The following is a 24,218-nucleotide window of genomic DNA, read 5'->3' on the forward strand; positions in this document are numbered from 1 at the left end:
ACTGCTTTTAAGTCTGTTGGTGACAGGACACTTCTCATCTGTTACTCAGTTTGCCTACGGACAGCAAAGCATGTAGCTGGTTTACCTTCTTGCTTCCCAGTAATAAACTCATGTGAAATTTTACAAAATGGTAACTGAAAGAGGGAAATGGCCAACAAAGATAAAAGTGTAGCAAAGAAAAGAAAAATGGTTAACACTGGAGTGAAATTCAAGTTGAATGTAAGTGGAATAGCAGAAGAAACAATTAATTGTGGGAATGCGGCCACTGCACTGTTTGAGAGACACTAGGTATGCAGTCAGAGGAATTTAGTGAAATTATTGACATAAATGAGGAAAGAAGTTGTGACAAAAAGGAAGATGTCTCAGAAGAAGTGGCAATAGCAAAAAACAACTTCACAATAAAGGAATTCTTGGAGATATTTCATGACATTGCAAGTGCAAAGGATAAAATGTTAGAAGCTGATCCAAATTTAGTAGAAAAGATTAAGACAATTTGCTAAGGCACAGAAAAGATGTATACTCTGCTCGCTCTGTTTTTCTAAGTTATACAAGAAGGCAAAGCACTGCTCAAACTATTCTTGGTAGGTTTTTTACAAAGAAATAAAGCACTATAATTCTAATTGTTTCTAATGTTTCATAATAAATGGCACTAAATTGTTAGTTTTAGTATTTATTTCATTTCCCTATACATGGCACTAAATTGTTTTAGCGTTTATTTCATTTCCCTATACATTTATAACTGACACATGACAGTTTTATGTTTTGACTGTATTTTTTTTCCCACTGATTAAGATCATTTCATAAAGTTTTAGCTTGTATACTTATTTTTTGGGTCCCATACTACCATACAGAGTGAGCACCGCTTGTACTTACCTATTGGTAAACAATGGTTATTGAAGGAAGACATTTATTATTTACTGAATTTTAATCATTGCCAAATGGAAGCTTAGGATAAATCTAATTACATTTAAGTGTTATTATCAACATGCTTTAAAAACAAACTTTTGCATGAAATCCTCTGACCTGTTTATTCAGCATTCTTTCCACATTTTTAAATCTTTTTGAGTAAAATATGAAAGACATAGAAAAGATATACAAAATTGCACACACAGCTCAATAATTTGAGCAAACTTGTAAGCTAATGTAAAGAAATAAAACATTGCCTGGTCTTAATAAACAAAACACTTTGGTCTCCTCCCCAACCACCCTTGCTTCCTTCCTCCTTAAGTTAACCATTATTATGACTCTTACAATACACATTTTCTTTTTTTTTTATACTTAAACATCTTAAGCAGGTAACTCTAAACACTATACTTTTTATTGATTTTCAAAGTTCATATAAATAAACGTTATTTATTATTGTCTTGCCCTTTTCAATCAACATTATATTTGTAACATTCATCCACGTTGCTTTGAGTATATTTTCAAAGCTGTATGATAGTCCACTGTATAACCACAATTTATTTACCCATTCTAATGCTGATATATGTACACGTGTTGTTTTTAGTTTGAAGTTATTATGAATACCACTACCATGAACATTCATGTATAAGTGTCTTGGTGTACACATTTCTGTTGGAAATATACTTAAGGAGAACAGCTAGGTGAAGGATATGCACAGCTTGAACTTTAGGAGATGATGTCAAACTGTTCCAAAAGTGACTGTACAAATGTATTTACTCCTTTCAGCAGTCTAAGAGGCTAATGCTGCTCCACATCTTCACAACACTTGATACTGTGTATTTCTTTTCTTTTTGTGCTATTTCTTGGGCCGCTCGCTCCTGCGGCATATGGAGGTTCCCAGGCTAGGGGTTGAATCGGAGCTGTAGCCACCGGCCTACGCCAGAGCCACAGCAACGCAGGATCCGAGCCGCGTCTGCAACCTACACCACAGCTCACGGCAACGCCGGATCCTTAACCCACTGAGCAAGGGCAGGGACTGAACCTGCAACCTCATGGTTCCCAGTCGGATTGTTAACCACTGCGCCACGTCGGGAACTCCGATTTCTCTCTCTCTTCTTGTTCTTCTTCTTCCTTCCTCCTTCCCTCCTCCTCTCTCACTCTCTCTCATTCTTTTGGCTGCACCCATGGCATATGGAGATTCCCAGGCCAGGGACTGAATCCAAGCTGCAGCAAGGTCAGATCCTCTACCCAACACAATGGACCGAGGATAGAACCCCTGCCACTACAGAAGCAATGCTGGATCCTTAACCTGCTGGGCCAGAGCGGGAATTCCTTGATACTGCTTTTAAATTCTAGCTATTCTTGTAGGTAAATTCTGATGAATTACTACAGTTTTGTGTTTTCCACAATTACTAAGAGTTTAAGTATATTTTCATGTATTTATCTCCTGGATTTTTCTCACTTGAGAAGTGCCTATTCACTGTTCTTGTCCACCTTCTATTTACCATTTGCTGTTTTAGGGTTTATTTGTAGTAACACTGGATATGAGACATTTGAAGGTTTTATGTGATGCAAATATTTTCTCTTGTGTCACTTTCTATTTCACTCTCTTGACATCTTTTATGAGAAGGTGGCTGGATTTGTCTTTTTCTTTTAGGTTTAGTATGAAAGCATAGGTTTCTAAATCATTTGATATACTAAGATCATAAGCATGATCTTCTATATTATCTCTGAACTTTGTTGTTTTGCTTTGGATTTTTAGTCCATAATTGACATGGAATCAATTTTTGTAAATGGTGTTAGGTAGCAGTCAAGTTTCTTATATATTATTTCAACACCATTCACTGAAAAGACTATTCTTCCCCATTGTTCTCCAGAGGCACTCTTGTCATAAACTAAGTTTCCATATGTTTTTAAATCCATTTTGAGGCCTTTCAGTATTCCACTGGTCTACCTAGAGCTAATCTTAATGGTAGCTTCACAGTAAGTCTTGATATCCAATAGTGCCAAGTCCTCCTACCTTGTTCTTCAAAAATGCTGTTTATTTTTGGCCCTTTGCACTTCCGTTAGATTATCATGAATCAGATTATCAGATTACACACACACACACACACACACCCCTATTGGGAATATGACCAGAATGGAGGCTACATATATCAGGAAGTACTGATATTTGCACAACAGTGCACCTTCCTATCCATTAACATAGTGTATCCTTCCAATTACTTCAGGATTTTAAAATGCTTCTTAATAATGTCTTATAACCTTTACAACAGAAGCCATACATCCTGTTAGGTTCATTTGTATGCATATATTTTTGACAACCCTGGAAACGGCATAAATTTCTTATCATATATATAGAAAATAAGTCAATTTTTTAATACTGACCCCATATCCGGAGACTTTTCTAATCTCCACTAACCTATGATTATTTAAGATTTTTAAATGTATATAATCTATCATATGTGAGAAATGATTATCTACTTTCTAATCTTTAATTTTAATTTTCTTTTCCCCCCTTATGACATTAGCTAGAATCTTTATACAATGAGAAATAGAATATTATCATCTTTTTCCTGAGCCAAAAGGGAAAAGCTTCAACATTTTACCAAATGCCTGTTACAGGGTTTTTGTTATTGTTATTTTGTTTTGTTATTTAGTTTTGTTGCTGTTTTGTAGACATCTTTTAATAGATTAAGGATGATTCTATATATTCTAAATTGCTAAGTTTTTTTAAGTTAATGTCGATTTTATGTTTTTGCTATACCTATTATGATTATTTGACTTCGTTCTTTTATTATTATTTTTCAATGATTTTAATTTTTTCCATCATAGCTGGTTTACAGTGTTCTGTCAGTTTTCTACTGTACAGCAAGGTGACCCAGTCACCCAGTCATATATACATGTATACATTCTTTTTCTCATATTATTATGCTCCATCATAAGTGACCATATAGAGTTCCCAGTGCTATTCAGCAGAATCTCATTGTTTATCTGTTCCAAAGGCAGTAGTTTGCATCTATTAATCCTAAACTCCCACTCCATCCCACTCCCCGGCCCCCTTCACAACCACAAATCTGTTCTCCAAGTCCATGAGTTTCTTTTCTGTGGAAAGGTTCATTTGTGCCTTATATTAAATTCCAGATATAAGTGATATCCCATGGTATTTGTCTTCCTCTTTCTGACTGACTTCACTTTGTATGAGAGTCTCTAGGTCCATCCATGTTGCTGCAAATGGCATTATGTCATTCTTTTTTATGGCTGAGTAGTATTCCAGTGGTATATATACCACATCTTCTTAACCCATTCATCTGTCAATGGACATTTAGGTTGTTTCCATGTCTTGGCTATTGTGAATAGTGCTGCAATACGGGTGCATGTGTCTTTTTTAAGAAAAATTTTGTCTGGATGTTTGCCCAAGAGTGGGATTGCTGGGTCGTATGATAGTTCTATGTATAGTTTTCTAAGTTACCTCCATACTGTTTTCCATAGTGGTTGTACCAATTTACATTCCCACCAACAGTGCAGGAGGGTTCCCTTTTCTTCACACCCTCTCCAGCATGTGTTATTTGTGGACTTATTATTGACGGCCATTCTGACTGGTGTGAGATGGTATCTCAGAGTAGTTTTGATTTGCATTTCTCTACTAATCAGTAATGTTGAGCATTTTTTCATGTGCTTGTTGCCCATCTGTATATCTTCTTTGGAGAAATGTCTATTCAGGTTTTTTGCCCATTTTTCAGCTGGGTTGTTGGCTTTTTTTGCTGTTGAGTTATATAAGCTGTCTGCATATTTTAGATATTAAGGCCTTGTCAGTTGCATCATTTGAAACTATTTCCTTCTATTCTGTAAGTTGTCTTTTTGTGTATTACTGTTTCCTTGCTTGTGCAAAAGCTTTTCAGTTTGATTAGGTTCCATTGTTTATGTTTGCTTTTATTTCTGTTGCTTTGGGAGATTGGCCTGAGAAAACGTTTGTAAGGTTGATGTCAGAGAATGTTTTGCCTATGTTTTCTTCTATGGTGCCTTATCTTATGTTTAAGTCTTTAAGCCATTTTGAGTTTATTTTTGTGCATGGTGTGAGGGTGTGTTCCAGTTTCACTGATTTACATGCAGCTGTCCAGTTTTCCCAGCACCACTTGCTGAAAAAATGTCTTTTTCCCACTTTATATTCTTGCCTTCTTTGTCAATGATTAATTGACCATAGGTGTCTTGTTTTATTTCTGGGTTCTCTATTCTGTTCCATTGGTTGGTCTCTCTGTTTTGATACCAGTACCACTCTGTCTTGATGACTGTAGCTTTGTAATATTGCCTGAAATCTGGGAGAGTTATGGCCCCTGCTTGGTTTTTGTTCCTCAGAATTGCTTTGACAATTCTGGGTCTTTGTGGTTTCATATAAATTTTTGGATTGTTTATTCTAATTTTGTGAAAAATGTCATGGGTAATGATAGGAGATATGTTAGGTCCATAGGTTGCTTTGGGTAGTATGGCCATTTTTACAACATTAATTTTTCCAACCCAGGAGCATGGAATATCTTTCCATTTCCTTGAATCTTCTTTAATTTCCTTGATTAATGTCTTATAGTTCTCAGCATATAAGTCTTTCACCTACTTGGTCAGGTGTATCCCCAGGTATTTGATTTTTTGGGGTGCAATTTTAAAAGGTACTATATTTTTGTATTCCCTTTCTAATATTCCATTGTTGATATACAGAAATGCAACTGATTTCTGAATGTTAATCTTGTATCCTGCTGCTTTGCTGAATTTGTTGATCAGTTTGAGTAGTTTTTGGGTTGAGTCCTTAGAGTTTTCTATATATAGTATCACGTCGTCTGCATACACTTCTTTTATTATTAATGTGGTAAACTACATTGATTGATTTATGTTAAACAACTCTGCATCCTTGGAATAAATGCAGCTTGGCTGAGATGTATGTAACAGGACAGAATAATGGCCCTTTAAAGCAATTTATGTTCTATTCCCCAGAATTTGTGACTATGTTATAATACATGGAAAAGGGAGATTAAGATAGAAGTTGGAATTAAGGTTGCTAATCAGCTGACCTCAAAATATAAAGATTAAATCTTTTTTAATATATTGCTAGATTTGGTTTTGGATTGTTACTTTTTGTCTTTTGTCTTTTTGTTGTTGTTGTTATTGTTGCTATTTCTTGGGCCGCTCCGCGGCATATGGAGGTTCCGTGCTGGGTTGAATCGGAGCTGTAGCCACCGGCCTACGCCAGAGCCACAGCAACGCGGGATCCGAGCCGCGTCTGCAACCTACACCACAGCTCACGGCAACGCCAGATCGTTAACCCACTGAGCAAGGGCAGGGATCGAACCTGCAACCTCATGGTTCCTAGTCGGATTCGTTAACCACTGCGCCACGACGGGAACTCCTGGATTGTTACTGTTTAATAATTTTCTGCATTTATGTTCATGAAAGAAATTGATCCATTATCTTCCTTTTGGAGTTCTCTTGTGGTTCAGCTCATTCAGGATCCAGGGTTGTCACTGCAATGGCTCAAGTTGATGCTGTAATGCAGGTTCAGTCCCTGGCCAAGGAATTTCCACATGCCATGGAAGATACCATTATCTTTCTTTCATGTAATATCCTTGAGAAGTTTTTGTTTACTTTGTATTAAGGTTATGTTGGTCTAATATAACAAGTTTAGATATGTTTCTCCTTTCACGATTCTTTGGCAGAATTTGTAAAGATATACATGCATAATTTTTCCTAAAAGTTTGGTATAGTTCAAAAATGAAACCACTTAGCCTCAAGTTTCCTTTGTCAGAAGGCTTAATATTATGAACTTTTTCTTTGTCATAGGATCATTGAAATTCTCTATTTCTTGTGTTAATTCTGGTAAACTGCATTTTCTAGAAATTCATTTAAATTTTCAAATCTATTGACATCAAATTATTATGACTTTCCTATGATTACAAGATTATAAAATATCCTCTTATTTATTACATCCATTAACTTGCATGTTTTTTAAATTAGAGGGTTTATTGATTTTATTAGTCTTTTTAGAGAACCAAGACTTGACTTCATTGAATTTCATTATTGCTGATTATTTTTCTGCTGCTTTCTGTGGTTTTAATATGATGCTCTTTTCAAAAAATTTCATAATATAGGGGAGATGGGATTAAGATGGTGGAATAGAAAGACTGGAACTCAACTTCTCTCCTAAAAACAACAAAATTCACAACTAAAGGCTGAGCAATCTCCACCCAAATGGACCAGAAACCTTAAAAAAGATATCCTACTCCAGAAGATCAAGAGGCCACATCAAGAGGTAGGAGGGGCGATTTCACGATATAAACAAACCCATACCTCCCAGGTGGGAAGCCCCACAGACTGGAAACTAACTGGTTCACAGAGACTCACTTACAGGAGTGAGAGCTCTGAGCTCCACAACAAATTCTCACATGTGGGGATCTGGCACTGAGAGAAAGAGCCCCTGGAGCATCTGGCATTGAAGGCCAGTGGGGCTTGTGTGCAGGAGCTCCACAGGACTGGGGGAAACGGAGACCCCATTCTTAAAAAGGCGCACACGGACATTCACGTGAACTGGGTCCCAGGGCAAAGAAAAGACTCCACAGGAATCTGGGTCAAACCTGACTGCAGTTCTTGGAGAACATCCTGGGAAAACAGGGGTGAATGTGGCTTAGTGTGAGGGACGGACATTGAAAGCAAAGCTCTTGGGAATATTCAGCAGCATGCCTTTCTCTCGAGGTGGCCATTTTGGGAAAATCTGGCCCACCCATCAGTCAGCTGCTGAGAAGCCCTGGGCAAGCAACAATCCGGTGGGATCACAGCCCCGCCCTCAGTAAACAGGCTACCTAAAGACCCTCAGGCACAGCTGCCTCTAATCCCACCCAGAGACTGAGCCCCACCCACCAGAGGGATTAGAATCAGCTCCACCTACCAGTGGGCAGGCATCAGCCCCTCCCATCAGGAAGCCTACATCAAGCCCCCATATGGCCTTCAGCCACATGGGGGGCAGACACCAGAAATAAGAGAGGCTACAACTCTATTCTCTGTAAAAAGGTCACCACACCAAACACCTATAAAAATGAAAAGACAGAGAACTATAACTCAGATGGGGGAGAAAGGAAAAACCCCAGAAAATCAGCTAAGTGATGAGGAGATTCTCAGCCTCTAGGAAAAAGACTTTAGACTGCTGATGCTGAAGAAGATGCAAGACATTGGAAATAAACTGGAGGCAAAGATGGATAACATACAGGAAACACTGAGCACAGAGATACACCTTCTGCAGTTCCATACCAAAAAACCAACCAACCCCATTGAAAAATGGGCAGAAGATCTAAACAGATAATTCTCCAAAGACGACATACAGACGGCCAAAAAACACATGAAAAGATGTTCAACATCACTCATTATTAGAGACATGCAAATCAAAACCACTATGAGGTACCACCTTACACCAGCCAGAATGGCCATCATCAAAAAGTCTAAAAACTGTAAGTGCTGGAGAGGGTGTGGAGAAAAAGGAACCCTAGTACACTGTTGGTGGGAATGTAAACTGGTGAACTACTGTGGAAAACAGTATGGAGATTCCTCAGAAAACTAAAAATAGAACTACCATTTGATCCAGCAATCCTAGTCCTGGGCATCTATCCAGAGAATACCATGACTCACAAAGACACATGTACCCCCATGTTCACTGCAGCACTATTTACAACAGCCAACACCTGGAAACAACCTAAATGTCCATCAACAGAGGAGTGGATCAATAAGATGTGGTACATATAATGTACACAATGGAATATTACTCAGCCATTAAAAGGATTGAAATAACAGTACTTTTAGCAACATGGATGGACCTAGAAATTATCATGTTAAGTGAAGTCAGTTAGACAATGAGACACCAACATCAAATGCTATCACTGACATGTAGAATCTGAAAAAAGGACAGAATGAACTTCTTTGCAGAACAGATACTGACTCACAGACTGAAAAACTTACGGTTTCCAGAGGAGACAGTTCGGGGGGTGGGCGAATATGCTGGGGGTATGGGATGGAAATCCTATAACATTGGATTGTGATGATCATTGTATAACTATAAATGTAATAAATTCATTGAATAATAAGAAAAAATGGCATGAGAGAGTGAAGATGCTAAACCGTTATCTTTCCACAATCAATAGATGTGGTATGTGTATGGATATAGCACTCCCCTCACAAGAGGATACAGACAAAATAATTTTAAAGACCAGACAGTTATCAATTAAGGCAGAGATAGAAGGTTTAAATTTGGAGAAGAGGATGAAAGTAAGCATACATAGGGAAGTCTGCAAGTCACAGAGGCTGAAGCTCTCTGGAGCATAATAGAAAGATTTGGGAGGGAGTCCCTTGGTGGCCTAGAAGTTAAGGACTTGGCATTGTCACTGCTATGGCTCAAGTTTTATTCCTAGCCTGGGAAGTTCTGCACGCCCCAGATGCGTCCAAAAAAAAGAAAAAGAAAAAGATTTGAGAAAGATGGAGAAATATGTCAAACAAGAAGCTGTTCAAAGCAGTATGAAGATGTGCGTTCAGAAGATAACAGAAAACAAAGCTTGTATTTCTGCCAGTTGAATAGGTAAATAGTGATAAAAGGCATAGTGAAATTATTCCTAGGTCTTTTGAAAGAGTACAAGTGCTCTCTTTGGTTTACGGACTAGTCCTGAAGGTGTCAAGAGACAATGTTACGGCATGCAGAAGTAAATACCCTTTCAAACTTACCACTTGTTGTCACAGAGCTAATTACTGGCATTGCAGGGAAAATAATCTCAGTTCTGACTTCTGATACTGTTTTCCTTCACTAAAACAAGTTGACACTTTCTCCTAAATCTTATTCCTGGATTTCTAACTAATCATTTAGAATACATAATCATTCAAACACAACTTTATTTTCCCTTACATGTATTCACAGTTTGCTACAAAGAAGCTCATTTCCTATTTTTTGCCCACTCATAGCCCTATTAGATCTTCACATAATTTTTCATCTTGGTATTTCAGTACTACAGAGGAATGTACTGACAATTCAAACCTAGGCATTTCAACGTGTACTTTCCCCTCTTGAACTTTTTAAAATATAAAAAAAACAAATACCAACATTAATCCCCACTGTTAACAGTTTTCAATTCAAGAAGGCATGTTTCTTCTAAGAATCTTTAGTTGGAAGAGACTTAAAAACCAACTATATCTTTTTTTTTTAGTGCATGTGGATGTTCCCAGGCTAGGGGTTGAATCAAAGCTATAGCCTCTGGGCATAGCCACAGCAATGTGGGATCTGAGCCACGTCTGCGACCTCCACCACAGCTCAAGGCAACACTGGATCCTTAATTTACTGCATGAGGCCAGGGATTGAATCTGCGTCCTCAAGGATGCTAGTCAGATTTGTTTCTGCTGAGCCATGATGGGGACTCCTCATCTCTTATTTTTTTAGATGAACAAACTTACATGAAAAAATTAAGAAATTTGTCCAAGTTGACAAAAGTAATGAGTTAATACTAGATTTTAAATTTCAAGATTTTAAATTACTGCTCCACTCTTATTTTAACTCCATTTTGTGTTCTTGACAAATCAACCTCCAAATTTCCCAATACCCTAGATTTCAATGACATTTTTGAAGACCCTCCCCATTCGCAGGTAACTAGCCCCTTTGACAAATATTTTCTGATTATAAATTTTGATCAAAAAAGTGGTGAAAGAGATTAAAAAGAAATAAAATACCTTCACTACTCAGAAGCTTACAAGATAATAAGGAAACAAAGATATATGCCAAAATATTTAAAATATATAAAATAAATAAAAATTAACATATGACTAAGGTCTAAAAGTTGGGTAACACAGGAGTTCCTGTCATGGCTCAGCAGAAAAGAGCCTGACTAGTATCCATGAGGATGCAGGTTCAATCCCTGGCCTAGTTCAGTGTGTTAACGATCCAGCATTGCCGTGAGCTGTGGTGTAGGTTGCAGACAAGGCTCACATCTGGCATGGACGTGGCAGTGGTGTGGGCCAGAACCTGCAGCTCTGATTCGACCCCCAGCCTGGGAACTTCCATGTGCTAAGGGTATGGCCCTAAAAAGCAAAAAGTTGGGTAACACAAATTATTAGGCTTGCAGAGAAGATGAAATTGAAATAAGCTAAAGAGGTCAGGAAGAGAATATTGATAAATGCTATTCAATATATTAATTTCTAGCCCCAAGTAGCTAAATTAAAAATAAATAAAGTTCAGTTCTTCAGCCACAGTTGCCACATTTCAAGTGCCCAATAGGCACATGTGGCTTGTGGCTGCAATAATGGACCACATAGTTAGAGATTATACCATTAACTGCTGAAAGCTCTATTGGACAACAAGGAGGTCTATGATAGATAAATAGCAAGGAGACAGAATATTTTAAGTCAGGGATAAGAGACAAAAAATAAGGAGGAAACATGCCTGAAAGGAACACAGAGTAGAACAGAGTAGAACAAAAAGATAAAATGTAATCAAATTGAAAATTTTGAACTCTGATGTTCAATAAAGAACTATGAGTCTTCTTAAGGAGTAAAGGATCACAAACATTTAAAGAATTTTAAAGAGATTTTATTATTTATGATGGAGTATATCTGAAATGACTGGAAGCAGTAAAACTGCAGGGTCATAGTGTATACATATATATATATACATATGTACAGCTTTAGTAAATATTGCTAAAACATTTTCCAAAATGCTTGAACCAATTAACACCCCCTCTAGCTCTTGATGAGCATTCCAGTTGTTTGCTAACACCTGGTGTTGTACACTAATATTTTGATGATCCAACCAAAACAAACCACATTTTATTCTAAAGTTTCTAGTCTATAAAAATTTTAAAAATTCTAAAATATTTGTCCATTAAATAAGTAATTATAATAAAATATTAAACGTGTTATTCTTGATTTAATCCTTTATAGAAAGTAAAAGATGAGCACACAAAACCTTTTCCATCCTATAGAAACAGTATTCTCTACATTCTGTAAACTCAAACTACAAGACTGGTCTAAACAATAACAGGAGAAAAAAATACAGAGCTACACTAATTTATCTATTGTACAAGTTTAAATATTGAATAGGGACTTTAAATTGTTAAATTTTTATTTGCATACATAAATTACAATATTCACTAATCACAATTTTGAGTCAAGAATCTGTAAAATTTTCAAAATCATATTTTTTCTATTATACTTGATTCAACTTTCTAGTTTCCTCTCATTAAAAGTGAAAGAAAATACAAATACAGAAAAGGCACAAGGTATTAACATTTTAGTTCTATTCCCTGACTTGGACATGAAAATACTAAGCAAATACTAAGCTGAGTCAATGAGAATAATCAACCTACATGTTTTTTGAGTCTCACAATCATCCCTTAATTACCATTATTATTCAATCTTTTCTTATTTTTAGAAAAAACACACACACTTTATTGAGGTATATAACTGAAGCACAATATACCACCCTATGTGATAAGCTGATAGGCAGAATCTGAAGATGGTCCCCAGATCTCCACCACTATATGACATGTTATAAGAGATTCTGAAGATGTAATTATGTTTCCTAATCAGCTGGCCTTAACATACAAAGATTATAAGCTTGGGCTTAACCTAATCACGTGAGCCCTTTAAAAACTGAGTATTTTCTTCAGCCATAGCAGAAGTCAGAGATTCAAATCATGAAGGAGATTAACTACACCTTTGCTAGTTTGAGGATGGAGGCCACTTGCAAAAGACCTTCAGTAGCCTCTAGGTCCTAAGAGCAACCTTTGGCTGACAGCCAGGAATAGAACAAGAACCTCAGTTCTACAACTGCAAGGAACTGGATTCTGCCAATTTGAATGGGCTTGGAAGCTGATTTTTCCCTGAAGCCTCTGGAAAGGAATATAGCCCATAACTTATCCATTCATCTGTTGATGAACATTTGGGTAATTTTCAGTTTTTTGACTATTATAAATAAAAGTGACTACGAACATTCTGTGCAAGTACGTATGTAAGTAAACGTTTTGTTTTTCTTGGATAAATAATATACATAAGCTTGTTTTAAAAGCCTAAGGTGGGGCAGGAGAAAGCAGAAATGGCAGGCAAAGAGTTAATGGTAACTTTGGTGCAAAAAATGAGAGGGATTCTTTTGAGTTCCAGAAGTAGATTTCAGGAGAAGCTGTGAACTCTTTTGTACCTGGAAAAAATGCTGGAAGAACTAGAATTCTACAGTCTGAATGAGACCTAAGTCTCTCTCTTTTTGTCTTTTTGTCTTTTTAGGCCACACCTGCAGCATATAGAGGTTCCCAGGCTAGGGGTCTAATCGGAGCTATTGCTGCCGGCCTACACCACAGCCACAGCCACATCAACACCAGATCCAAGCTGGGTCTGCGACCTACACCACAGCTAATGGCAATACCAGATTCTTAACCCACTGAGCAAGGCCAGGGATTGAACCCGCAACCTCATGGTTCCTAGTTGGATTCGTTTCCGTTGCACCATAACGGGAAATCCTTCTTCTTTTTAAATTCTACTTTTTTCCCAACCTTCCTTTCAGTGGTTTTATTTTATTGCCTATATGCCTAATTTCTCATTTACTATGATGAACAATGTTACTTTTGTCCTCTATAGCTGGTTAAATGACAACAAAAACCATTGCCCAACCTTAACCATACCTCTATGGAAGAACTATAGTTCAGCAAGAACTCAGCCTATATGAGTAGTCTTCAGTTGCTCATGCTTACACACATAAGCAAATAAAGAGGTCTAAAACAAAATACATAATGGGGGACCACCAACTGACCTTAATAAATGTAAAGTTTATTATTAAGAAATTTTAAAAGAGCACAAGTGGTGAAATTCAGAATTCTTTGTTTCACTGACATATCTGAGTGTTTATTGGGCATTTCAGTGAATACACTTTAGAAAATAGCTTCAGAAGTGGTTTTAAAGAGTAAAGGTAATTTGAATTCATCAAGAATGATTACTTATGAAAACTATTTTCTTTGGTGGGAGATAGGGCCAAGAACATACAGGAATTCTGGTCCAACTCCCCAATTTTTTCATGATTCCTTTTCTGGGAGAGTCTATTCTGATCAATCACATTTTAACTTTTTCATTGTACAGTATTCTCAAAACAAGCAAAATATAAACTAAGATGTACCAGGCAGACAGCACACTGCTTGCTTCAAAAGTCATAAAACAAAGGTAGAAGCAGAAGGAATACTTCCTAACTCTATGAAGCTGGCACTACGCCAGCACTAAAATCCTCTATAAATTAGCAAAATGAATTCAATAAGGTATACAAAAAAATTATACACCATGACCAAGTGGAATTCATTCTAGTTATACAAGACTAGTTTGAGTCAAACTAATCCATCACAGAAACAGGCGTTAGAAGAAAAGTCAGATGATTATATTAACAGACACAGAAAAAAATGTGACATAAGCCAACATCCATTCATGATAAATTCAGAATGGCCAGCAAGGAGTTCCTGCTGTGATGCAAAGAATGGGTTACGATCTGACTGTGGCGGTTCAGGTTGCTATGGAGGTATGGGTTCAATTCCTGGCCTGATGCAGTGGGATCCAGCACTGCCACAGTTTGCAACTGTGGCATAGGTTGCAACTGTAGCTCAGATTCAATTCTTTGCCTGGGAACTTCCATATGCCATGGGGGTAGCCATAAAAAGAAAAAAAAGGAAGAAAAAAAATGGCCATCAAACTAGGAATAGAGGGTAACTTCCTCAACTTGATAAAGATCATCTAACAGCTAAGCTGTCACCTAGAGCTACCAAGGTAGTTCATGGTGAGAAACCTGATGCTTTCCAGCCAAGACCAGAAAAAAAGTAAGGATGTTTCATTATCACCACACCCTACTCAAAGTCTTAGCTAATGCAATAAGACAAGAAAGGAAGAAGTATAGATTGAGAAGGAAGAAATAAAATTGTCTTTCTTCATGGAAGACATGATTCTCTATATAGAAAATCCAAAATAACTGACAAAAATATCCCTAGAACTAGTAAGTTATTATATCAAGGCTGAAGGATATAAAGTAATAAATAAAACTCAGCAGTAAACAAATGGAAATTAAATCAATATTACATCATTTAGGAGTTCCCATCCGTGGTGCAGTGGTTAACGAATTCGACTAGGAACCATGAGGTTGCGGGTTCGATCCCTGGCCTTGCTCAGTGGGTTAATGATCTGGCGTTGCCGTGAGCTGTGGTGTAGGTCACAGACGCGGCTTGGATCCTGTGTTGCTGTGGCTCTGGCATAGGCCAGCGGCTACAGCTCCGATTAGACCCCTACCCTGGGAACCTCCATATGCCACAGGAGTGGCCCAAGAAATGGCAAAAGAGATAATAATAATAATAATAATACATCATTTACATTAGCACCCCAAAACCCAAAAAACTTAGGTAAAAATTTAACAAAATATGTACAAGACCCATATGATAAAAACTGATTTAAAAATATCTAAGAGAGTACAACCATTATGGAAAACAGTATGGAGGTAACTTAGAATACTAAATATAGAACTACCATATGACCCAACAATCCCACTCTTGGGCAAATATCCAGACAAAATTTTTCTTAAAAAAGACACATGCACCCGTATGTTCACTGCAGCACTATTCACAAAAGCCAAGACATGGAAACAACCTAAAGGTCCACTGACAGATGAATGGGTTAAGAAGATGTGGTATATATACCACTGGAATACTACTCAGCCATAAAAAAGAATGACATAATGCCATTTGCAGCAACATGGATGGACCTAGAGACTCTCATACAAAGTGAAGTCAGTCAGAAAGAGGAAGACAAATACCATGGGATATCACTTATATCTGGAATTTAATATAAGGCACAAATGAACCTTTCCACAGAAAAGAAACTCATGGACTTGGAGAACAGATTTGTGGTTGTGAGGCGAGAGGGAAGCAGGAGGGAGTGGGATGGAGTGGGAGTTTAGGATTAATAGATGCAAACTACTGCCTTTGGAACAGATAAACAATGAGATCCTGCTGAATAGCACTGGGAATTCTATATGGTCACTTATGATGGAGCATAATAATATGAGAAAAAGAATGTAAACATGTATATATGACTGGGTCACATTTTTGTACAGTGGAAAATTGATGGAACACTGTAAACCAGCTATGATGGAAAAAATAAAAATCATTTAAAAAAATATCAAAGAGGAGTTCTGTTGTGGCTCAGCAGTAATGAATCTGACTAGCATCCATGAGGACGCAGGTTCAATCCCTGGCTTCACTCAGTGGGTTAAGGATCCGGCACTGCAGTGGGCTGTGGTGTAGGTCACCAAGGTGGCTCAGATCCTGTGTTATTACTGTGGTGTAGGCTGCCAGCTACAGCTCTGATTTGACTCCTAGCCTGGGAATTTCCATATGCCGTGGGTGCAGCCCTAAAAAGTAAAAAATAATAAATAATAAATAAAAATATCAAAGAATAACTAAAATGGAGTGATATTTCATGTTCATAGACAGTAAGAAGCAATAGTGTCAAGATGCCATTCACAACTTGATCTATGAATGCAATCCAATCCCAATCAAAATACCATCAATTTATACTGTAGTAACTGACAAACTGATTCTGAAGCTTATATGGAAAGTTGAAAGACCCAGAACAGCCAATGCAATGTTGAGGGAAAAAAATAAAAGTTGGAAGACTGACACTATTTGACTTTAGGACATATTATAAAATATAAAACTATAGTAAACAAGACAGTGTGGTATTGGCAAAAGCACAGGCAAATGGACCAATGGAACAAAACGGAGTGCCCAGAAATAGACCCATATATAGTCAACTGGTCTTTGACAAAGGAACAAAGGCAATACAGGCATACCTAATTTTACTGTGCTGTACAGATACTGCATTTCTTACAAATTGAAGGTTTGCAGCAATACTGTGTTGTCAGATGACAGCATTTTTAAAAATAAAGTATTTTTAAGGTATGTACATGTTTTTTAGACATAGTGCTACTGAACACATAACAGACTATAGTATAGTGTACACCTAACTTTGATATTCACTGAGAAACAAAAAAAATTAATGTGACTCGCCTGACTGTGATATTCACTTTTTTGGGGTGGTCTGGAACCAAACCTACAACATGTCCAAGGAATGCCTTTCAATGGAACAAAGACAGTCATTTCAACAAACATTGCTGGAACAACTGGACATCTATGTGCAAAACAGTGAATCTAGACCAGGCCTTAAGCCCTTCACAAAAATTAACTCAAAATGTATCACAGGAGTTCCTGGTCATGGCACAGTGGAAATGAATCCAACTAGGTTATAAGGTTGCGGGTTTTATCCCTGGCCTCATTCAGTGGGTTGGGGATCTGGCACTGCTGTGAGCTGTGGCATAGGTCACAGACACAGCTTGGATCTGGCGTTGCTGTGGCTGTGGAGTACGCCGGCAGCTATAGCTCTGTTTGGACTCCTAGCCTGGGAACCTCCATGTGCCATGGGTGTGGCCCTAAAAAGACAAAACACACACACACACACACAAAAGAATCACAGACCAAAATGTGAAATGAAGAACTATAAAGCTTCTAGAATATAGGAGAAAATCTAGATGACCTTGGACATGGCAGTGACTTTTTAGATATAACACCAGATCCATGAAAAAATAATTGAGGGGGTTCCCGTCTTGGCTCAGTGGAAACAAATCTGACTAGTAGCCATGAGGATGCAGGTTCAATCCTGGGTTTCGCTCAGTGGGCTAAGGATCCGGCGTTGCAGTGAACTGTGGTGCAGATGCAGCTCGGATCTGGCATTGCTGTGGCTGCTGGCACAGGCCAGTGGCTACAGCTCCGATCTGACCCCTAGTCTTGGAACCTCCATATGCTGCAGGTGGTGTGGCCCTGAAAAAAAGAAAAGAAAAAATATTGATAAGCTGGACTTTATTAAAATTAAAAATTTCTGCTCTACAAAAAATATAATCAAGAGAATGAGAAAAACAGACTGGGAGAAAATATTTGCAAAAGACTGAACAAGGACTGTTATGCAAAATATACAAAGAATTCTTAAAACAGAATTTTTTAAAAAGGAAGAACTTGGAGTTCCCATCCTGGCGCAGCGGAAACGAATCTGACTAGCATCCATGAGAACACAGGTTCGATCCCTGGCCTCGCTCAGTGGGTTAAGGATCTGGCATTGCTGTGAGCTGTGGTGTAGGTCGCAGATATGACTCGGATCTGACACTGTTGAGGATGTGGTGTAGGCCAGCGGCTACAGCTCTGATTCGACCCCTAGCCTGGGAACCTCCATATGCGGGGGCAGCCCTAAAAAAAAAAAAAAAAAGAACAACAACAACTTGATTAAAAAGTGGATAAAAGATCTAAAGACACTTCACTAAAGAAGACATGCAGATAGCAAATAAGCACATGAAAAGATGTTCAACATCATATATCATTAAAGACTGCAAATCAAAACAATGAGACATCACTACATATCTAGGACAATGGCCAGGATCCAGAACACTGACCATACGAAATGCTGACGAGGATGCAGAGCAACAGGAAATCTCATTCATTGCTATTGCTGGTGAGATGCATATGGGTACAGCCATTTGGAAGACAGTGTGGCAGTTTCCTGTAAAACTATAATAAACACTTACCATGTGATCTAGCAATCAAGTGTCTTGGTATTTACCAAGGAATCCCATAGTTGATACCCTTTGTCCAAAGAATCGCTTGCACATGAATGTTTATAGCAACTTTATTCATAACTTCCAAAACCTGGAAGCAATCAAGATGTACTTCAGCAGGTAAAAGGACAAAGTATGGTACATACAACTAAACAATGGAAAACTATTCAGCGCATAAAAGAAATGGGCTATCAAGCCATGAAAAGACAAGGAGGAAACTTAAATGCATAGTATTTAAGAGAAAGGAGTCAATCTGAAAAGACTATACACTGTGTGATTCCAACCATATGACATTCTGGAGAAGGCAAAACTACAGAGATAGTAAAAATTCAGTGGTTGCCAGGGTTCAAGAAATGGGAAGAGAAGCAGAGGCAGAGCACAGAGGATTTTTAGGGCATTCTGTATGATACTAAAATGGCTGATACATACCAACCATCAGACATTAGTCAACATGTACAGAATATACAACACCAAAAGTAAACCACAATGTAAACTATGGACTTTGAATAGTAGTAATGCGCATGCAGGTTCATTGGTTGTAACAAATGTACCACTAGGGTGCAGAATGTTGATACTGGAGGTAGGCATACATATGTAGAGTGAGGGGGTATGAGGGAAGTCTACCTTCTGCTCAATTTTGCTGCAAACTTAAAACTGCTATTAAAAAAACTATTTTAAAAAATCATGAAAAATGTGAACATACTTAATGCCACAGAATTGAACATTTTTTTTTAAGTGCCACACCCACAGCAAATGGAAGATCCCAGGCTAGGGCCGCATTGGAGCTGTACCTGCCGGCCTACACCACAGCCACAGTAACGAGGCGTCCGATCCAAATCTGCAACCTACACCACAGCTCACAGCAACGCTAGATCCTTAACCCACTGAGCAGGGCCAGGGATCAAACCCGCATCCTCATGGATACTAGTCGAGTTCCTTACTGCTGAGCCACAACAGTAACTCCAGAATTGAACACTTTTTTAAATGGTTAAACCAGTAAGTGGTTATGTGTATCTTACCAAAATTTTCAAAAAGTCGTAAGAGGATTCTAGCGATCTAAAGAACAAATAAGGTATTCTATTAAGATGTCTGTATCTTCTCCATCTCTTCTTACTCAAAACTACTGTCTTACTGTTCAGGCTGTTGTGACAGTAATAACTTAGATGACGTGGCCTGTAAACAAAGTAATTTATTTCTTAAAGTTCTAGAAGATAAGAAGTCCGAGATCAAGACATCTGGTGAGGGCCCGCTTCCTGGTTCACAGAAGGCTGTCTTTTCACTATGTCCTCACACAGCCAAAAGGAAAAGGGGGCTTTTATATATAATAACATCATCATTTAAGAGTGAGTCTCCTTTTGAGTTCCTTGATGGTGCAGCAGGTTGCTGCAGCTCAGGTCTGTTCCTGGCCCAGCAACTTCCACATGCCACAGGTACAGCCAAAAAAAAAAAAAAGAAAGAAAGAAAAAAGAAAAGAATGAGTTTCCTTTAAGGTGATATATATTTTTTTCTAACTACTTTCTGGCTTAGACCTTCCACAGCAGCACTAATTCAAACTGTGGTCCTTAAACCAGCATCTGTAGCATTAGCATCACGTGGGAACATGCGAGAACTGCAAAATTTTAGTACTACCCTGTAACTTCAGATCAGAACCTGCTTTTTAACAAGACACCCAGGTAATTAAGACGCACAATAAAGTTTGAGTACAATGTTCTAGTCTTTATGTACCCCCTTCTACCTCTTTCTTTAGACTCTTTGCCAAGAGGCATGAATTCTAGCAATAAAGGAAGCAAGGTACAACAAAAATCAAAAGCTTTTATAAGAGAAAGGGTAGGTATGCAGTAGTGTCAACTTGAATTAAAAAGGGAATTAAGAGGGTAGCTGCAAAAAAATATATATATATTCATGAGAAAAATCAGTAGTATATTAAGCCAAAATGGAAGGTTAGTATCAGGGAATAAGGGTAATGGGAAAGCATATGAATGTCTGTGAAAAGAAACAGAAAACTAGGGCAAAAGACTATGAAGAGAGTTTACTAATGAGAAAAAAAATGATGCCCCCAAATAATTCTCCCATTCTGAATTCTCATTCTGACCAAAATACTTCCGAAATCTTTTACCTTGAACGGATTTAAGACCACACTTTTAAAAATACAAATGCCATTCTCAGATTACGTTTACATACAAATCTTTACAGAGAACATGTCTATTACAACAGTTAGCTTCCTCATTTTATGGAAAGCAAGGCTCAAAAAATGACCAGAGGAGTTTCTGTCGTGGCTCAGTGGGTTAACAAATCCGACTAGGAACCACGAGATTGCGGGTTTGACCCCTGGCCTTGCTCAGTGGGTTAAGGATCCAGCGTTGCCGTGAGCTGTAGTGTAGGTCGCAGACGTGGCTCGGATTCCGCATTGCTGTGGCTCTGGCATAGGACTGCGGCTACAGCTCCGACTGGACCCCTAGCATGGGAACCTCCATATGCCGCAGGAGCGGCCCAAGAAATGGTAAAAAGACAAAAAGAAGACCAGAGACACCAGAAAGCCAACATAAAATAAAACCTATTTCAGTTTTAGTATCAGATACATTTTTTAATAATAAACTAATATTAGTGTCATATCCTAGCAACAGCTGAAACATTTTAATTTACTTTGTCTTCTACCAAAAATATTGCTAGTTGTAGTTAATCTATAAAACTTAAAAGGCAGTCTGCTATACAGATTAGGAGTACAGAGTCTAACAACAAAGGAGACAGAGTTTGAATCCGGCTCTGACACCAATTTTGCTATGGACTTGAACCTCTCTGTGGCTCCAGGATTAATACTACCTGCTTCGCCTGGTTGTTTACGAGGATTAAATAAGACAAAGTGACTAGCAGAAGGTCTGGTACGCAGCAAATAGTAACACAAAAGTGTCTATTTTTTCTGTGAAAAAATTTTGTATTTCTTAAAGAAGACTCTTCCAAGGATAAAGGGCTACCCATCTTATTATAATTGGAATGACTTTCTTTTATTTTAAAGAACAATATTTGAATGAAAGAGAACAGCAGTAGTCTGGATTTCTGCCACCTTCCCTTTTATGAACTATTATCTTGCATGACCACAGAATCTTTTACTTGTACAAAAGTTCTTTGTTGAATCTTCAGACAGTTCTGGTCTTTAACATAATCAATAATCAAATCTGAATGCAAGGTTTTTTAAAAGACTCAGCAGAACAGAAGTACTATGATCTGCTTTTACTTACACCTCATTTCTGGCAATTGTGTAGATTTTCTACACTAAATAGGTCTCCAATCCTCTGTGGACATCAACTGTGTGTCCTATAAGTCAATTCAATTCTGACATTAATTACCTGGAGTCAACACAACCCCACTGGTTGCTCACTTCCACAAGACTGCCCCCACTTTAGACACCAGTCAAATCTTAGGCCTCCCATCCTTATTACCAACAGGCTATAAATCTGAGATTCCCATGACCCCCTATGAAGTTTGATAATTTCCTACAACAGTTCATGGAACTCAGGAAGGCACTTACTATTACTGGTTTGTTATAAAAGATACAAATCAAGAACAGCCAAGTAGAAATATATATGGGCAAGGTATTGGGGGTGGGGAGAAATCAGTGCAGAGCTTCCATGCCCTCTCTGGGCACATCAACCTCCCAGCACCTCAATGTGTTCACCAATCAGGGGAAGCTCTATAAACTCTGTGGTGTAAATGTTTTTAATGGAGGTTTTTCTATATGGGTGTAGTTGATTAAATTAATTGGTATTGGAGATTAGCTTAATCTCTAGTCACTTTTCCCTTTTTGGAGGTTGAGGAGTAAGGCCAAAAGTTCCAAGCTTCTTCTAATCAAGGCTTAGTCCTTCTGACCCCCATCCTAAAGCTAACTAAGAGAGGGCCTCCTGACACTAGTCATCACATGTGCATATAAAAAGACACTCAAAGGATTTAGGAGGTTGTACCAGGAACCAAGGACAAATCTTGCTTACCTTTCCAACCTCACCTTTAACCCTTCTCTCTTTTTTGCCCATTACATCACCATTTTCTTTTCAAACCCAGCTCTTTTCCACTCTAAGGCCTTTGTAGCACTGTTCCCTCTTGGCATCACTGGTTCCTTTTCAAAAAGGCCTGCCTAACTCCTCTTACACAGGTCCCTTTCTTACCCTATTACAATATCCCATTTGATTTCTTCACAGTGCATTTTCAAACTTACAAATATATACTTGTTTATCTACTTGTATCTTTCCTACTAGGCTGTAAGTTTTATGAGAGTACAAACTATATTTCATTCATTATTGCACAAATACTTAGTATACTACTTGCTATATAGTAAATGTTCAATACTTTTAAAAATAACCAATATTTAATTTTTGTATGGCACAATACTGGTTTATTCTCCAATAACAGCAGACAGTGAAAGAAGGATGGACAAAACTAAACTTACCATACACAAGGAATAAAAATGAAAAGGTTTCCAGGGTCAACACTCAACATGAAAATTAAATTACCTAAAATAAGTACATGTTACCACCATCCTAGATTATTAATTGTCCAACAAATAAAATCTAGTTCCCATGTGCCTAGAGTATCCAGAATTAGCAGTTTGCTACTTAGAAACATTAGGATAATCATTTTATAGTTAGTGCGAATATTTTGCAATAGGCTTTTCTCACCTCTTCTTTTCTCTACAGGAACAGTTCTCAGGTTAAATAGCAAGTTGCTGAAATATACAGAAATGGAGTCCCACACTAACTTCTAAACATAGTACTGTGTACTACCAGAGACAGAATTACAATGCTTATGGCATAAAAGAAAAAACTATGCATGAACATTTTAAAATAATGGTTCTTTGTAGGCAGCTGAATGAGGGAATGTCAGTAAAGGCCAGTTAAAGTGGAATAGCATGTCTATATAGCACATAAATTAGTAAAACAAACTAAATTTAGATAGCTCACTAATTTCAAAAAAGTTATACTGAATAGCAGTTAGCATCAAATGAAATGTTTTCTCAACTATATTCAGAAAAAAACACACCTGGTCTTTTAATCATGTGAAATAACATTTACTGCTGCCAGTTGTTTCTTAAAACAAACTTGGAAAATACTCACATAACATACACGAAAATAAAAATAATTCCAAATCTTAGGAACCAGAGAGATTAATAGTTAACATTTTATTTAACAGATAACTATATTTTTGATCAACTACAGTAATATACAGATTAAATTCTTTTTCTGTTTGGTTGTTTTTGTTTTTGTCTTTTTAGGTCTGCACCTGGCAGCATTTGGAAGTTCCCAGGCTAGGGGTCAAATTGGAGCTACAGCTGCTGACCTATACTACCACAGGAATGTGGGATCCAAGCTGTGTCTGCGACCTACACCACAGCTCATGACAATGCCGGATCCTTAAACCACTGAGAAAGACCAGGAATCAAACCCATGTCCCCATGGATACTAGTCAGGTTCAATACCACTGAGCCATTATGGGAACTCCTTAAATTCTTAAAAAATCAAATTATCTGATCTTATTCTGTGGCTTCTATCCAATTACTTCTTGCCATCATCATCTTAAAGAATGAACCCAGTCTCAATCTACTCACCTTTAGGGTTGAGTTATTTAACATCCCTGAGCATCTGTTTTA

The 24,218-nt window shown here is 37.8% G+C and overlaps 1 protein-coding gene across 9 annotated transcripts in view; it reads right to left on the reverse strand.

Moving 5' to 3' along the window:
- The window catches only part of WASF1 (WAS protein family member 1), a 72,741-nt gene that overhangs the window by 24,848 nt on the left and 23,675 nt on the right, over positions 1–24,218 (reverse strand). The window contains exon 1 of one of the 9 annotated variants that reach the window (XM_021091094.1): positions 18,554–20,922. The exons of the other annotated variants lie outside the window; for them this stretch is intronic. The gene's annotated coding sequence lies outside the window, so the exon portion shown is untranslated. Of the gene's footprint in view, positions 1–18,553; positions 20,923–24,218 lie in introns of those variants that run through there. 9 annotated transcript variants of the gene reach the window in all.

The sequence above is a fragment of the Sus scrofa genome, chromosome 1 (assembly GCF_000003025.6).
Source record: "Sus scrofa isolate TJ Tabasco breed Duroc chromosome 1, Sscrofa11.1, whole genome shotgun sequence".
Lineage (NCBI taxonomy): Eukaryota > Metazoa > Chordata > Mammalia > Artiodactyla > Suidae > Sus > Sus scrofa.